The 17,698-nt window shown below is 37.4% G+C and overlaps 1 protein-coding gene across 4 annotated transcripts in view; it reads left to right on the forward strand.

Moving 5' to 3' along the window:
* Positions 1 to 324: 324 nt before the first annotated feature.
* The window catches only part of LOC131439344 (sodium- and chloride-dependent neutral and basic amino acid transporter B(0+)), a 280,501-nt gene continuing 263,127 nt past the window's right edge, over positions 325 to 17,698 (forward strand). For all 4 annotated transcript variants that reach the window (XM_058610240.1, XM_058610243.1, XM_058610239.1 and 1 more), the window contains exon 1: positions 325 to 691. The gene's annotated coding sequence lies outside the window, so the exon portion shown is untranslated. The remainder of the gene's footprint in view (positions 692 to 17,698) is intronic.

Raw genomic sequence — 17,698 nt, forward strand, 5'->3', positions numbered from 1 at the left:
CCACGTGGTCATGAATTTCAGTGAACAGCGGATGTGTTCATTATTCTCTCTTGAATCAACATTACTCTCGCTATCAAGCTAAAGTTCGATTAAATATGAAAGCTTTCCTTCAAAGTCTCCCTCACTCTCCTCGTAATTCACGTGTGAACCGACCCGTACGAGAGTGAGAGTGGTTATCGGTAAACCGGTAAGTTGAGTGTTTGTGCAGTGACCGAGCCACAGACGGACCCATCGAAGCACACAACAACCGTTCATCCGTTGGTTCATTGGTCCAAGTCCAGCGCAGGTAACGCGCTTCGTCAACGGCAGCGGAGAGGGCTCTAGCTTCAGTATCGTTTTACTGCTGATTCTCGGTGGATGTGGTGGATGTTCAAGAGCCGGTGGTGTTTTTTTTACGAATTGTGGTGTGCAGTTTTTCGCGGTTGACAATTTTACAAGTTTCGTGAGAAGCCCAGCACGCGCGGGTTTTCTTTGGTGTGTTGTGCGAAAAAATTCATGCTTTGGAAACTATTCATCCAACGCAATATAGATAGTTGGTTCTGTATACGATTTTGTGGATAGCGGAAGATAAGTGTGAAGTGTTTTCTTGTAAAAGTATTTGTGCTAATTTTTTAATAGTTCCGTGAAACATTGCCCGTTTCGTGCATTCGTGAAGCAAGTGTTTTGAGGTTCCACATACCTGTTCCCTGAGGTAGTTACATAGCTGTTAGATGGCGTAAAAATAATCAAAACACGTTATTATCAATTATGCAAACTTCAGTAGTAGCTCGTGAATATGGAAATCAAAATTATCTTCTGTGTTTGTTCTCTGATTCGCGTGTTTTTTTTTCTCTTTCTTTCTTCGTCTCGGACAAGAACTACATGCGGCATCTTGGTACATACACAACGCAAACGAGTCCAAAGAATAATGGATGAAAAACATCATCTTTCTTCTCATCGTTTACCTAATTGCGGTGGCTCGTGCTTTTTCGTACAAAAGATTTAAACGTTATTGTCATCAAAACTTTTGTTTTCGCTTGGCTCTAATTGAGTAGGTATGCTAATTGTTATCGTTGTTGCCGACATGCAGATGGGAATATTTTGCAGAAAATCCGACGCAACGTTTGATGACTTTGGTGCTCACCCACGGAGAGTGACCTTCACATCACTGATTACTCAAGTCTAATTGAAACGCTTCATTTGCATTGCGTTCTTCAGATAATTGGCCGAGTGATCGACAGACCGACAGACGATAAAAGTGGACCGCTGTGGAAACACTGCTTTGAAGTCAATTGTCATTAGAAGTCTTTTGAGTTTTTTTTGTAATTGGCCATTACGATATTTATCGCTCTCTTCCACTTTTGCACATCAACAGAGGGTAAAATTTCTTCCATTTTGGCAATGAGAACTGCTCCAGTGAATTATTTATAGGTAATGCAGCCAATTTATCGCTTAGAAAATTCGACCGAAATTGCACTGCCACACTTAAATCCAATTCTAAGTACAATTCAAGTTAGAAGACTCAGTTGAAAGACTCAATTTTCAAAGAATCAAGCCGATTGGAAATCCATAAATACATACAAAACTGTTTTCCTGCTAGAATAATTGCATCGAACCTGTTACTCAACGGAACGCTCTCTACAGTTTGTTATTTGAATTGTAAAGTGTTCACTGACTTAAGTCATATGCGAAGTCCAGTGGTGCGGAGGTTAGAAAAATCGATTTAAAATAATTCTTAGGTCGATCGATTAGCGGTAGAGCGGCGGCTTAACAACGATCGTTTTGAGATGCTGTGTGAAGTTCTGGGTTGATGAGTTCATTATAAATTTCGCTTGCAGCTTCTGTTGCTTGTTTCGAAAAAAGCAGGTGGGTAATGTCAGAGACATAACTGGATGACGTGAATACGAATTGAACTGACAAACTATCAATACTTCTGAATATCTCTCTATTTGGTTGATTGATTGTGTGAATTGTTTAGATTTTTACATCTTTATTATAGAATTTTAAACATAGCACACAATTACAGAATAAACAATAATGTAAGAATATATTTAATGATAACATTAAAAAGAATAGTTAGTGTTTAAGGATGGCGATTTGAATTCGGTGGAAGCTTCCAACTTCCGTCATCTTTTTTTCAGGTTGACTTGTCTGTGCCTGTGGGTGCGATACAGTTACTGAATAGTGAATTCTGCCGCTGAATATTGATGAAAATAGTTGGTAATTGTTCGTTGCGAATGGCACACAAAGCAAATCTTTCAACTGGTTACTTCGGAGATGCCTGACGAACGTAAGGCAATAACATTTCCCAACTGCTTTACTAATGCTACATATCAAAAACATTTCAATTTTACAGGTGACTTAACCCCTAAAACGATGTAATTCATAAAGACCTAAGTTGTCATATGACGAACAATTTCATTTGTAATGACTTAATGTTAGATTTAAATGAATTTTACTCATTTCGACAGTTGCATTCTGCTAGCAGGTGCGACTGTATGCATTTACATGCACACTTTATCTGCCAAGCAGATGTGTGCTTCTGTGGCTCAGTCGATTAACAGACATACTTTGTGATCCAATGATTATGGGTTCAAGACATGGCGGTCGCTATCGGGATAGTAGCGAATAAAAACTTCGACAACATATTTTCAACTGGGTGTCACTTGTATTCCAAAACTATTGCATATATTAACACGAACTAAACGGCATTTTATTTGTTAAATGTCTCTTTATGATCGGAACTACAACCAAATTTTTTTATTTTTATTTAAAAAAGTTATTAACTAAACATACAAAGCAAGGTCAAAAATCGAAAAATGGCGACCATATTGTTTTTCCACGCTGGAAATTTTTCATTCTAGCTCCGACAACAATCAATTTGATATAGAATAAGAAACTATTTTGCTTTTTTGGTAGTATCTAAACGACAAAAATCCTCATTTTTACGATTTTTTTTCCAGAATTTTGTAATTTTTTCCTGGAAAAATATTGAGAAATAAGTCGGTGAAGAGGTATTTTTTAGGACGCTTCTTAAAAATCATGATTTGCGGTGTCCACTATATCTCAGCGCAGACTAATCAGGAGTGAACAAATGAACGCAGCATATTTAGAGAAGAATTTTTTCTAGACCCCAACGTTTCTGTTTGATTTTTTTTTTTGGTGGTTGTTCAAAGTGAAAACTACGATTTTTCACGAAAAATTCCACCATTTGAAATTTGAAAAAAAATTTATGCAGTAGTTTTTGAATGACGATGGACACGGACTTTCAAAGCCTGCTTTCGAGGAAAACGCGTTTAAAGGTTTTTGTCTATAAAATCAATGGAAACAATTTATTACTCCAGGGAGCCCGTAGGGTCTAACATTTTCAAAAAATCTATTTTTTCTTTTATAATTTCTTGTAATGAAACATTTCAAGTACGTTTTGTCAAGTTTTGAAGTCAATCGAAGTAGAAATCTTGGACCTGTTCGCCGAGCTCTTGCTTCTTCGTAGAATGAGATAGCCATAGATAAAGGTCCATTACTTCCAGAGTTTCGTTCCAATAGGCTTGAAAATTTCACAGAAAATTCTTGAAACGTTTTACTATAAGAAAATATAAAGAAAATAATAAATAATAAATAATAAATAAAATATAAAGAAAATAATAAAAAGTGTTAGACCCTACCCGCCTATTAAATTTTACTGGTTTGCAGATATTGTTGGTTGTTTTCCAAACGATGGCATTTCTAGTTTATCGGTCTTTACCCCTGTCTGGAAGTAATGGAAACAGTAGTGAAAATCTAGTTCAATCCACCTAGTTGTGAAATGATGCCTACGTGCAAAACAATTTTTTTCGATGCCATCTTCGATCTAAAAGCTTGTAATATCACCAAAATGATTTAAAGCAATAAACAGACATACGGTCATCAGTCTGCGGAATATTTCACGCATAAATGAAGTATTTCCAGAGATTTACGTATTGAACACTTGCGCCATCTTCCTAACACACTTTCATGCACTCTTTCTTCAAATGTTTGTCTTTTTTGAAAACCTTCCCCGTTTTATGCAACTTGTCTTCTATAATCACCCAGATTTTTCCTATTTGACGATGTTCTGGCAAATTTGACAGATTCGCTTCCTTCGTGGGCACAAAAACAGCATTGTTGGCTTCACATTACTCCATCACCGGACTCGCGTATTGGTTCGATGACAAATCCTTCCAAAACAGAGTGCCACCGTCATGGCACCGATGGATGGACAACGGACGCTTCTGGTAGGATTTATCTTTATGCAATTGTCCGTCGTTTTGTACGGCTTGCTGAATTCGCCGCATTCACAGAATTTTCGAAATTCAGCGGAACAAAACTCAGGAAATTATGGGTCTTTATTTTTTCCTATCTCATACTGCGAAGAGGCGAGAGCTCGGCGTACAGGCTCAAGAGTTTTGCCTTGATGGATTTGAAAATTTGACGCAACACGTTTGAAATCATTTAGGGGTTATCCAAATTTTGTGCTAGGGCACATAACCGTTTTTATTATTTTTACGTTTCGTTTTTGACTCATCAGTGCAGAGCCAGAAATAGTCGAAAACACGTTTTCGTTCGGCACGTCAGAAAAGACTTTGCACTCCGTTGCAAAACAAAATTGAACTGTCGAGTTTAGCACTAATTAGTTCAATTTGAACTGCTCTGCACTGATGAGTCAAAGACGAAACGTAAAAATAATAAAACGTTTGAAATGTTTTATGATAACAAAGTACATGGGAAAAATAGGATTGCTCGAAAGAAAAATGAATTGTTTCCTTCGATTTTGTAAACAATAAACTTTGAACACGATTTTCTAGAAACAACATTTTAAAAGTCCGTGTAAATCCTCATTTCAAAATCTATTTCAAGTTCAAGTTATTTAAATTTATTTTCAAGTTTCACACAAACTTTCTACATATAATATACCCAATCCCATTATTCTTTCTATTTATTGTTACTTTGGGGAGGTTTTACAGCTACAAAATGGCGAATTTTTTTTCGTGAAAAGTTGGTTAAAACCGAATGATATTACGTAGAAAACCTTATAAAGTCGTTATTTTATAAGTCGTATCCTGGTTAAACTTTCTATCGAACTTCGGAAGGAGGCTGGTTGTGGTTGATTAAAATCGAACAATATTACGTAAAAAGTCCTACAAATAGATTCAATGACCGCACGATTCATGTTATACCGTTTTACCCCAATATTGCTAGGATAAATTGGAGTAAAACGATCTTTTCGCAATCTTCATCTTATCTACTTTATAAGGCTTTTTACGTGATATCGTTTGATTTTAATCAACTGCAATCAGTCTCCTTTCGGAATGCGAAAGGAAGGTAGGTCGCCTTAAATCTGCTTCAAAATTGTGAAGCAGAATTACATTTAAAATTAAGTTTGAGAGAAAAGTAGGGTAAAATGATGTTGTACAATTCATGGGATCATGGAAACTATCTGGTAAATAATTTGTCGGGTTATATGCGTAACATAGAGCTGTCTTGATTTACCATAATTAGCCCCAACACCGATCAGCAGAACTTTTTTTTCTGTAAATTAATGAAAAGATTTGGAGTAAAACAGAATACAGTTATTTACGGTGGTTCTGATTAACGGAAATCCATTTATAGAACTTATGATAATATCAGGAGAACCTTTTGATTAGTCGAATTCATTTTTTTCACAGTTTTATAGTCAGTTTTTCTAAGTACAAAGAGGACATTGAGGTAAAACATGAAGTGCATAATAGTAAATTGTGCGGCTATTCTAATTATCATCAATCGATTTTACCATCATTTTTCGGCAAAAAAAACTCCACTTTGAAAATATTTGCATAAATTTGAGAACTTTAAGAACCGACTTTACAACGGAGTCCGTAGGGCCGAGTGTCATATACCATTCGATTCAGTTCGCCGAGATCACAAAATGTCTCTGTGTGTATGTGACAAATAATGTCACTCAATTGTCTCAGAGATGGCTGAACCGATTTTCAAAAACTTAGATTCAAATGAAAGGTCTTACGGTCCTATACAAAGTTCCTGAGTTTCATTTGGATCCGATTTCCGGTTCCGGAATTACAGGGTGATTTGCACCAAAAAAAGGAAAAAAAAAAAATCACACATTTTTCTCAGAGATGGCGTGACCGATTTTCACAAACTTAGATTCAAATGAAAGGCCTTATGGCCTCATACGATTTTCCTGAATTTCATTCGGATCAGACTTCAGGTTCCGGAATTACAAGGAAATATTGCAAATTTATTAAAAAGTGCACACTCAATTTTTTCGGAACTTTCTTAACAATTTTTTACAAACTAAGAAGCAAATGTTATGTCTTGAAATTCTTTAAAAAGTCCTCGAAAATTTGATCCAGATCCGACTTTCGGTTCCTTTATTACAGTGCGATAAGTGAAAATTTACAATTTCATGAGTATTTTTTCACAAGCGATGGCGAAACGAGGTGCACATTTATATAAAACTTTCTGCTAAATTCATCTAGTTGGGAGATCTTGTTAGTTAGTCAATATATAAAACTACTTTGGGACTACTAGTCTCCGGTTTCCGCTTCCGAAAGCACCGATAAAAAAATCTCAAAAAAAACGGAACTAGATTCGATTTCTCAGCAACTGTTAAGCCGATGTTCACGAATCACGATTCAAATTAAAGCTGCCATTGTCTTTAAATATGCTGTTCAATTTAATCCTGATCCGACTTCCGATTCCGAAATTATAGGGCGATGAGTGTCAAAACATTTAAATCGTCATGACGATGCATGTTGTCATGACGTCAATGACGATGCAAAACTAGTACGCGACGGCATGTGCGGCTTTGCTCCGTTCGCAGCGTGCTTTGTTCAATTTCGTATAGCGTGCGGCAACCCTGCATTACATTAACATTTATATTTTTCAAGGGGAACTGTTGTAACTGTGTTATAACGATGCTTTTCTATAAAATTATTGCCTTTCTCATATAGAAAGTTTTTGCAATCTCTTGAAAAATTGACTAGTGAGAATTAACCCAAAGAACTAAGTGTTCTATATCATTCGACGCAGTTCATCAAGTTGAGCAATGTGGGTGTGTGTGTGTGTGTGTGTGTGTGTGTATGTGTGAGTATGTGTCAAAACATATCACTCATAAAATGGAAAATCTCATAGTCCCAAAAGTTGCTACTGAATTTCATCATGCTTTCATATAGTAAAGTGTGTTTAAAATTGCCCACCGTCATTTAGAGCGACGATGCAAAAATAGGGTAAAATTCTTCTAGATTTAGCTCAAAACTGATTCAATTTGTACTTTAGTTACTTACTAAACGGACTGACTTCGGCTATACTGGTTCCAAGTAATGAAAATAGTGCTCTAGAACGAAATTCACTCAATTTTCTCGGAGATTATTTGATCGATGCAAAATAAAGTAAAATTCTTATTAACTTGACAAAACTGTTTACAAATTGAAAACGGTTATGTTAGTTTATACCTAAAGAAAGTTTCTTATTTAATCAAGATAGAAAACAAAATTTCTTGAGAAAGGCATCATTACACCACTAGGTGGATTAAGACAGGTTTTTATCCTTTTTTCCCCACTGTGCATTGATTTATCGATCAATTGCACTTTTATAAAGTTTCGTTGTTTCAAAATATAGCATTGAATGCCGATATATAGCACGGCGAAATTTCTTTTGTGAGATTACTTTTTGAATGCAAATTTAATGCACATTGTTTTAAAGTATGCAGATTAAGTATAATTATAAACATGCAGCAATATAATGAATATGGTTACTTGGGAAGTTGCGCAGCAGATGACAGCACAAATGTCTGCAAACATGTATGCATGAAGCATTTCACGTTTTCTGCTTCGTAGTGTTCAATTTTGGACTGTGCATGCACACTATTGTTAGTATTTGTCAAACTTTCACTGTTTCCCAACGAGAAGCATTAGAAATTTTACGTAATTGAAATCGAAAAGCTTCACTCTAGAAATCGAAACATTAATTATAAACCTCTTTTGCCATGTGACGGTGGATTTTCAATTTCTCACAGTAAAATCCATTCTGTAAGCCATGAAGCATATTATTTTCAGTACCGACATGTTAAAGGCATTCACGTTCGACGGTTTTTATCTTTACATCGGAAGGACATTGCATGACCAGTTTAACGACCGAAGCTCGACGACACACTCCATTGGCTGATCTGTTGATGGCTACCTCCACAAGTCTTTGCTCCTCGAACAGTGCATGTAATCTGAAACCTAATGGAACATAAAAATCGATTCGGAAAACAGTACTTACAACCAAGTTCGTTATCTGCTTGCACAACAATTTATTTAAAGCATAACGAGCCTCATTCCCGATCAAACTAGGCACGTTCCAGCCAGCACAAACTTTTATGCTCATTTCAAATTCCATTCATTTGTCCAAATCAGAGAAACGGTGACAAACATAATCGGTGCTGGATGTGAATTTCGTTGGATTTTCTTTTTTTTCTTTTTGCAGCGCTTAAGCTGGCTTCCGTTCCATTAGTTGGAATTACTTTCGGAAAAATCGTTAGAGCAAATGTAAACTTATATAGAACACACACACAGCGTTCCCCTGTGGGTATGGGCTGTGTGGCACTCGATAACAGACTGTCGCGATGCGGGTGGATGAGAACCGCGCCGCTTTGGAGACGAAACAAGTGTGTTCTCTACTGGCACCAGTCCCGCTTCCTCCCGACCGATTGCATGACAAAACCTTGTTCTTCCATCGGTTCTGCCACTGCTGCTGGGCTTACAGGTTTTATTGTTCAATTCTTCCTCTACCGAGAAGTAGTTGGGTGGTAAATATAGATTTGACGACTGGTCGCGGATGCTCTAGGAAAGTAAGTGAAGGGCTGCTTGGCGTGCCAAAGAAAAACGACGAGACAGCCCCTAGATGCATGAGAAAAATTAGTAGCAAATTGTGTAAATCAAGAGAAACCGTCGAAATTTTAAACATAATAACAAAAGTGTATCCAAACAAACGCTAGATGAAATACTCCCTCCAACCACAGGGCGCCGAGTTGTTTGATTATGGAATAATTGTTGTTCGGGGCCCCTTCAAGTTGGGGGGGTTGGGTGTGTACTAAAGCGGCACAAGCAGCCGCCGTACGTCGTCTGGGTCGCGCACCGCATCGGTCAACGGCAGACGGATGAGACGCGGCTGCCATGGGAGACGAAAAAATCGGTTGGTTATATAAAAAAATAGTAGTTCACCGGCAGCGTAGTGTAAGGTAGTGTACAGCATAGAAGAAGAAGATGTAAAAAAAACAACAAGTGTGTTTAGAATTTGATTTGAAGTATGTAGTTGCAGCTTTGTTTGTTCGCATTTTTTTTTCAACCTGAATCAACAACTGCACAATACCAGCCTGCTACCGACGCCAGCCAAACAAAGAGAGATGATACGTACTTGGTTTGGAGGGGCTCTTCGGCTGCTTGCCATATATCGATGACGGTGGCCGCCTATTGAACTTTGATTATTGGATGAACCCTGCTGCAATTCCCAAGTGGTGATGAGTGATTGTGCACGGGGCAGTACGGCTCTACAGGGAAATCCGGTTCGCCTAACGCAGCGGAAAGTTGGCGACCACAAATTCTGACCGATTCGCGTGTGTGCGTGTCTGCGAGAGTACAGGTAAGTCATTTTGTTTCTAAATGAATCATAGTATAGGGTCCGGCACTCGAAGTGTAACCAACTTCAGACCGCTCGCGCAGCTGACGCACGGGCATCAGCTCTCTAGAAATTTGCTAAATGACAGTTCGGAGTTGTATTGTTTACAAGCGCAAGAAAGGATTTTGCCAAAAGTGAACGCGAAAAAAAAAATCTTGACTTGAGAGAGCGAAGGAGTTGCTTCGTTTGGCCGAAAGCGGTCAATTTCCGAACATTGTATTTTCTGACGAGAAAATTTTTCCAATTGAGCAATTCGTAAACTCTCAAAACGATAGGGTTTACTTGACCTACCGTTCATACGAGAATTTGAGTCATCGATTGGCCACCAGAAGGCAGCACCCGCAATAGATAATGGTTTGGGTCGCTGTAACCGCAGATGGGCGCTCTCCAATCGTTTTCATCGAGCCTGGCGTCAAGGTAAATGCGACATATTATCGGGAAAGTATTCTGGAGGTTGCTTTGAAGCCGTGAGCAGACAAACATTTCGGTGGCAGACCATGGACGTTTCAGCAGGACTCGGCACCGTCTCACAAAGCTCGAGTGAACCAAGAATGGCTGAAAAACAACGTTCCGAACTTCATCACGTCCACACAATAGCTCTCGAATTAACCAGATGCGAATCCAATGGATTATTCTCTTTGGGCCATTTTGGAGAGCAAAGTCCAAACTAAAAGATACACCAGTCTCGAGGCGCTGAAAAAAGTTATTGTCCGCGAGTGGGCCTTAATACCTGCAAGTCACATTCGGCAACTTGCGATTCGTTTTTTGACCGTCTCAAGGCCATAGTCAAGGCAAAAGGTGGTCATATCGAGCAAAAGTGAATTGATTTTGAATTGTGTATTATTTTTACACATTTTGTACTTTGAATTAAGTAAAAGTAATTTTCAAACTGAATTTATGGCCTTTTTAATTGGTTACACTTCGAGTGCCGGACCCTGTTAGCTACTTAATAATGCATTGTTTACCAATACTTGACTCGTATTATAATACACGGATCGACTAGAAATGGTCTGTTTTGCTCGTAGAATGAAATTGAACTTGGAAGCTGTACTGCTTTAGCTCTAAAATGCCGAGAGCATCTTGGAAGGTGTAATTTCAAATGGCTTGGTTTCAATTTCACAAGCTTTGATTTTAAGGCATTCACAGAAGCAGTGGAATAAAATATTAAATATTAATATACTTCACTAACGTAGATTAAAAGCACAACGAGAGTTTAATGGACAAAGTGGTATAAAATAGATTTCAGGTCAGACATAATTGGAGCACAATAGCCCCATACTCGTAGTTTATGTGTTTAATTGATTTTTAATTTGACCGACGACCTCGTCTCTGTGTGTTTTCAGTATGGGCTATCGTTTTCTAACATTTCCGGTAGACCCTAATGATTAAAACTTGAAATGTATTTTGTTTTACTCATGTCATCATCGATAAATTATATTTTTTTAGCTGTTCAAAAAATTAATTTCTCTGAATAATGCTCGAGCCACTTTTACTATTTAGTTCCGAATTTATTACAATCTCAATTTTGACTATTTAACACTCCGAATACCAAGGGGGTAAACAAAGCTAATTTTGACTGACTATATCTTAGCCATTTTTGGACCGATCTCAAAACTTTTTTTCCATTAGAAAGATAAATTCATTCGGAATAAAATCTATTTGACACGATGGAAAACCGAATATTCTATTCAAAGTTATTATAAAAAGTTCCAACTAAAGTCTGTTGAAAAAAAGTGAGAACGCTTACTTTGGCTGGCCATATCTCAACTGTTAGAAGATTTAGATTTTGAAAATTTGTTCATCATTAGACAGATACGTCTATCACAACATCAATGGAACAGAAAATTTTCCAATTACACTTTGTTAATGAAAGTTATGATCAAAAACGTAACCAAAAGTAAATTATCATAATCATAAATTATCGAATACTTCGTATTTTCGACATATCTTTAAATTCAAAGCGACGACATATGCATTTTATATACCAATAGATTGCATTTGACATCAACTATATGGCAAGTTTGAGAGGTAAAGAGTTTTTACCCCCTAATTTATGCTAGTTGCACATAACCAATTTCACTTGATTTTACGTTTCGTCTCATCAGTGCGTAGCAGTTTATGTTGAACTGTTACCTCCGACCTGACGGTTCAACATAAACCGCTAGGTAGACGTAAAGTTAATGCTATTTGCAAAGCACGTCTTTGATATTACACCTAAGCGTAATATCAAGTTTCGGCTTACTAGCCGTACAGATTGTGGTGAGTTTGAGAGGTAAAGAGTTTTTATCCCCTGTACGGCTAGTAAGCCGAAATTTGTTTCGTTCGGAACGTCAGTTTTGATATTACACTTAGGTGTAATATCAAAGTAGTGCTTTGCAAATAGCATTAACTTTACGTCTGCCTAGCGGTTTATGTTGAACCGTCAGGTCGGAGGTAGCAGTTCAACATAAACTGCTACGCACTGATAGGTCTAAGACGAAACGTAAAATCAAGCATCAACTATATGCTTTAGAAGAAATCAATTTCAACTTTACTGAGAATGTCTCAAAAACTTCGATATTTACACAGAAATATTAGAATATTAGAAGTACTCGAAGAATGCTATATACAGCTAAGCATTTTTGTACACCAATCAAATGAATTTGATACCAACTATAATGTACGGGACAAATAGTTTCAAATTTACTAAATAAAATCCAAAAATTAGATATTTCACAGAAATTTGAGTATCAAAGGGGATAATCCATAAGGCGCGTTTGCCTTTCTCGTATTTTTAAAGCTCATAGCTCAGTGATCTGTGAAAGGATTTACATAATCTAACTACCAATAAATTTTTCAACTTAAACGTGTATAGCAAAAGCATTGAAGTATTTCAATAGTACACTATTGAAAAACCTGTTTTATTTGAGCCATGTCAACAACAGCCAATCAGAACGCATTCTGAGGAAGAGAACAAAATATCTGTTGCTGTACAACAAATCGTTCGAGGAAAATGTTCCGAACAGTGTTTAATATCATAGTGAGTTCCACAATTTGGTCCTTCTGAAAGCCAAGAATGAATCCCGTACAGCATCCTGATAGTTTCTTTCAATGAAATGCAAATCCGATATGAAATAATCGACATTAAAATTCTGCATGCGGCTATTTTTATAGCCGTTAGGACCGCCCATTAGTGAAAAAGCTACAAATGAAATCGCATAAAAGAAACCTTTTAACAAAAATTGAATCAGTTTGGATTCTATCGCCACTGCGACCAGATGTGTTTTGTGTCGTCTGCACAGCTAGTTTCGCTTTCGACAAGAGCGATTACGTCACAGCTGCCATTCATTTGCATTGGCGAAGAAACAACGGTGGAGAGCATTACACAAAATCAGCCGTTCTAATGGCTCTAAAAGTTTTCTAAAGAACTATTAGGATTTGTTGTTCGAAAATCGAAGGTAAATATCCTCAGTTTAGGGCAAATCTGGAACAGTTTGGTTAGATTTGTGCACCTTTCGCTGTGTGAAATTCACAGTAATCGGGATCAAGTGAAGCCTTCTTTTTTGAGAAAAATGTGAAAAAGGGAAATACTTGCATAATTCATACAATTGATCAACTAATTGATATTCGGAAGTGTTAAGGAACATGTCAGTTGTTTTCGTATTCACGACATCCAGTTATGGTCTCTGACATTACCCACCCGCCTTTTTTTCGATTATAGAGATTTTAACATTGTTGTCATTCAGCTCTTCGGGCCAGAAAAGTTTTCTGACCCTATGTGCGCGGGGTTGGGAATCGAACCCAGGTGGGCAGCGTGAAAGGCATCGACTTACCCATAACGCTATACCCGTTCTCCTGCATCGTCATTTTGAATTTGAAAGTTATGACACTCCTCGCCCTATAACTTCGGAACCGGAAGTCGGATCAGGATGAAATTGCACAGGATGTTTAAAGACAATGAAAACCTTAATTTGAAAAATAAATCGTGAAAAACGGCTTAACCGTTGCTGAAATCGACGGGAGTTCCGTTTTTGGAGATTTTCTTCACTATTATCGGTGCTTTCGGAAGCGGAAACCGGAGACTAGTAGTTTCAAAGAAGTTTTATAAATTCACTATCTAATAAGATCCGTCAACTAGATCAATTTAGCAGTAAGTTTTATAAAAATGCGCACCTCGTTTCGCTTTCGCTAGTGAAAAAATACTCATGAAATTGAAAATTTTCACTAATCGCACTGTAATACCGGAACCGGATGTCGGATCTGGATCAACTTTTCGGGGACTTTTTAAAGAATTTCAAGACCTATTATTTGCTTCTTAAATTGGTCAAGAAATTCCCGAGAAAATTGATTGCATATTTTTTGATAAATTTTCACATATTCCGGGACCGGAAGTCGGATCCAAATGAAACTCAGGAAAATTGTATAAGGTCATGAAACCTTTTATTTGAATCTAAGTTTGTGAAAATCGATTCAGCCATCTTCGGGAAACGTGTGTGACAATTTTTTTCCTTTTTTTGGTGCATATCACCCTATAATTCCGGAACCGGAAGTCGGATTTATATGAAACTCAGGAACTTTGTATGGGACCTCAAAACCTCTCATTTGAATCCAAGTTTGTGAAAATCGGTTCAGCCATCTCTGAGAAAATTGAGTGACATTATTTGTCACACACACATACATACATACTCACATACACACACACATACACACACACAGACAGACCGACAGACATTTTTTGATCTCAACGAACTGAGTCGAATGGTTTATGACACTCGGCCCTCCGGGCCTCGGTGCAACAGTCGGTTTTCACAGTGATTACATAACCTTTCTATATGAGAAAGGCAAAAACTACCTACTTTTAGATAACCGGTTCAGGTATGAAAAATTAGGTTACCGCAGTCTTCTCGGTTTTCTCTAGTATAATAAAAAAATTGAAATTAAACCGTGGTAATTATGAAATACTTTAGAACCACCATTGGTTCCGTCTTATTCTGCAACCCTGCAGAAAGAAATGGCACACTGTCAACAGTGTTGATTTGATAAAATGTCATAATAAAGTTACGGGAAGGCATAGGATAGGAGCTAGTGAGCACTTGATTATGTTACGTTTTGATGACTTCACTTTACATCTCTCACAAGTCAGTCTGTAAAACAAAACCGCTTACGTTCGAGACGATAGAAACCTAGTACAATATTGTGTAGATAGAACGATTTTGAAATAAGAGACCAAAAAAATCAAAAGCTACCGTCGCCAACACGGAAAAAAAACATTTTTTGTTGGCTTCAGGTAGTGCAAAATTCGACCTTCGTTGTAAGAACTCTTACGGAGCAAATGCATCTTTATATTAAAAATGTGCATTTACCGCAATACAACAAGACAAATAATGTTTTCACCCAGTTTTATAGAGTTGGATGCAATTTAATTCGCTAAAGACAATAAAACTGTGCACTATGTGGAGCATGAAAACATCAAGTACAACATACCAGTGTATATGGAAGATAGTGCTATAGAAATGCGTGTGCAGGATCTACCCTCATGCGTTCCCGGTCATTATATTAGAAAAAAATATGACACAGTACGGAGAGATTCTTTCCATCGAAAAGAAAGTGTGGAAGAATTTTTTCTACGGTATTCTAAATGGCGTACGTTTATTACGGATGCGCTTGAAGAAGGTTCCGTGTGAATCACTTGTTACCTATGACAATCAGATGGCTACATGTCACAATTGCCAAAAGCTGTTCGCGGGAACGTGAACAGCGAACCACTACTTCATTCGCTAAAGCAATGAAAACGCCTCTCCAAGGATCCAGCAAAAAGAATTTTTTTGTTCATTATTAAACGGCCGATTTAAGCTTAAGTGCATATGAGCCGAAATAATGCGCTTTGGTTTTTTCATTTTAATTTTATTTGATTTTGATTATAGAGACAGTTCCGGCGCGCATGAAAGACCTCGATTTACTCATTATGTTATACCTGTTCTCATGTACTTTTGATTGTTTGAATTGGTAGAATTTTTTTAGGTAAAATTTTTGTGTAAAATTGCATTATAAAATAACTTTTAAACGGATTCAATCAGCTCCCTCTATCAACGAACGAGTGTTTTACTGTAGAGCAATCAGCTTTAACAAAATGATCCGTTCCAGTAGAAAAAAATCAGGAACACTTTTTTAATTGTTTTCCAACATGTAGTCCTGAATTCACTAATCTAGTTACTAATCTTGACAATGACAATGTATCTTTTCAACCGCCGAATGAAAAATGGCAAATAAACCCGTCGTGTGTTGCGATGATGTGATGATGACGATAGTGACAACCTTGGTGTAGTTTTTTTTTCTGCTGATGAACGATGACACGTGATTCAATCGTTGTCGTATGCACGGCAGTAGCGTTTGTGATGGTTCCGTGACTGTATTTGCTACTCTAAGTTTCGCTGACCGTTCCGGTGGAATTACTTGGCATCCGCGAGTGGGAAAACTTAAATAGTTTTACGATCTGAATCCATAGCAATCTAGTGGAGAGCTTCCGCAAAGTATTGCACTTGTCATGCAGCCGTCAAAAACCAGAGCTCAAATTGACAATTCAAAAATGTAGAATCATATAGAAAATTATTGTTAGTATCTCAACTATATTTATTGGACTTGTGATAATTACCGGGCAGCTGGTCCAATTTATACATGGAAATGTTCTTGTGTGGAGTTTTTGCAGAGGTCCACTTCTGTTAAAGGATTAGTATCGAAAGCCTTGCCATCAATTTTACTTTGCCTTTAATTTCGCCTTTTTCTTAATTTACACTTCAAACAACCGAACATCAGTCAAGTCAAATCCTCCAGGGAGCGAACAGTCCAGTACAGTGTACTCAGGCGTAAGATAAATCGCTACTACCGGGAATTCGCATTTTTCCGCTTATCACACAAATGGGATGCAATTGCATATCTCGAGCAAACTGGTAATAATTAGTTTTCCCACGGAAAATATATTGAAGTACTCATTTAAGATGAGGCGAGGTACGTGATACATTTTGTTGTTGCAGAAATTGCTTGAAATTGCTTTAATTTTCTTGAAAAACAAAACTTTTTTGAGTCGAACGGATTACTGTTGGCTCATGGTTTTGTATCATGTGCAGTTCAGATTCAGGTTATTCAGCGTTTTGCCTATAAAATACACCACATTGAATGCGTCTGATGTCATAATAACAGAAACAGTAGTCGTGCGAATTGGACACGGAGGATGTGCTCCCCCTAACATTATGAAATATATTCTGGTTTTAACAAGCCTCATTCCATGGTCCGGATCAGGTGTCATTTTACAAAGTGCGAATGAAATTTTTCAACTAATTCAAGTAATTGTACAACAATCTCGATCCAAAATTTATTCAAAGAATGATTTTTCAAGAGGTATAGACTGTGAAAAAAAAAACACAACAAATCTGAGAAAATAGATGACGTATTTATTGGAATCGATATAACGATCAATATAATTTGATGGCCCATGCATAAGATCCTATTTGGGCGCACTATCTCCAACATATCGACCGGTATTCCACCAATAAATGCTTCTATATTGGCTTCTAGTACGTCAATCGTTGCTGGTTTGTCCTTGTAGACATGAGCCTTAACATGGTCCAACAAGAAGTAGTCCAAAGCAGTTAAATCACACGATCTAGGCGGCCAATTGACGAGCCCAAAACGTGACATCAACTGTTCACCGAAGGCGGCTCTCAATGTAGTCATTGTTTTGCGTGCTGTATGGTATGTGGCACCGTCTTGTTAAACCACATGTCAGGTATGTCCAATTCTTCCATTTTGAGCAAAAAAATCTTCAATCACGGTAGCGCTCACCATTCACAGGAACGTTCCGCTTATCGTCGCCTTTGAAGTAGTACGGCCCGATGATGCCACTGGTTCATAATCCACACGAAACAGTGACTTTTTTGGGATGCATCGATAGCTCTTGCAATTATAATCTCTTAACCGAGCATGAATTTTTATAGTTAAACTCAATAATTTGAAAGCGTTGTTCGTTCGTAAGTCTATTCATGATTAAATTATAGATCAAACTGAACAA

Source organism: Malaya genurostris, chromosome 3, assembly GCF_030247185.1.
Source record: "Malaya genurostris strain Urasoe2022 chromosome 3, Malgen_1.1, whole genome shotgun sequence".
Lineage (NCBI taxonomy): Eukaryota > Metazoa > Arthropoda > Insecta > Diptera > Culicidae > Malaya > Malaya genurostris.